Raw genomic sequence first — 805 nt, 5'->3', positions numbered from 1 at the left:
ATGTAACTTATTACCATTCCTGTGAAGTGAATGAACAAATATATTTAACATATTACCATTCCTGTGAAATGAATGTACAAATATATGTATCTTATTACCATTCCTGTGAAGTGAATGTACAAATATATTTAACTTTTCACCTTTTGCTGAAACCACTTCATTGCTTCTTCCTTACTAATACGATGTTTTGCACCAATAATGCTTTTCCTCCTCCTACGGTGAGCAATATTGAACCCCGGACGGCCCAGGACGACATAAAAATCCAAGCCATATATGCCAATACTCGGGTCATATTTGATACCCAAATCAATATGTTCCTGAATACCAAACCCAAAGTTTCCAGTGTCTGAAAAATTATCCTTCCTTAATTCATACTCACGAACCTGAAAAGAAGAGTTTAATTTTGACACACACACACACACAGTTCCCGTAATCTTATCAAATAGGGTTAAAAAAAGTTTAGCAGCCTTACAATCCCAACAATGGTGATTCTTTAGAACCTATATAATTCTTCTATGAAGTTCTTTATAAAATCTTCAGTTTCATCTAATTATGGCCAACCGGTTACTTCTGTATACTTTTAGCCTATTACTGAAAAAATAATCTGTAATAAACCAATACTTATTTTCATTAATTATAGGGAAGCTCCATAAAAATAAAGTAATCTATGTTCCAAGTCTCAGTGTAAAATCTGTTTAAATAACAATAAAAGACTTCATCTTGGTGTTAATATATTAGAGAATACTTTTGTGTAAGGGAGCTTTACTATCATCAATAATAACATTATTATCTTTGATACTTACAA

At 31.7% G+C, this 805-nt stretch overlaps 1 long non-coding RNA gene across 1 annotated transcript in view; it reads right to left on the bottom strand.

Moving 5' to 3' along the window:
* Nucleotides 1-595, bottom strand: part of LOC106477299 — a 4,906-nt gene extending 4,311 nt beyond the window's left edge. Inside the window, exon 1 of the long non-coding RNA XR_002609413.1 lies at nt 141-595. This is a non-coding gene — a long non-coding RNA (uncharacterized LOC106477299). The remainder of the gene's footprint in view (nt 1-140) is intronic.
* Between the last annotated feature and the right edge of the window lie 210 nt (nt 596-805).

Source organism: Limulus polyphemus, unplaced genomic scaffold, assembly GCF_000517525.1.
Source record: "Limulus polyphemus unplaced genomic scaffold, Limulus_polyphemus-2.1.2 Scaffold14066, whole genome shotgun sequence".
NCBI classification, from domain to species: domain Eukaryota; kingdom Metazoa; phylum Arthropoda; class Merostomata; order Xiphosura; family Limulidae; genus Limulus; species Limulus polyphemus.
Note: the sequence above shows the minus strand (reverse complement) of the source record. Positions and strands in the feature narration are given on the sequence as shown.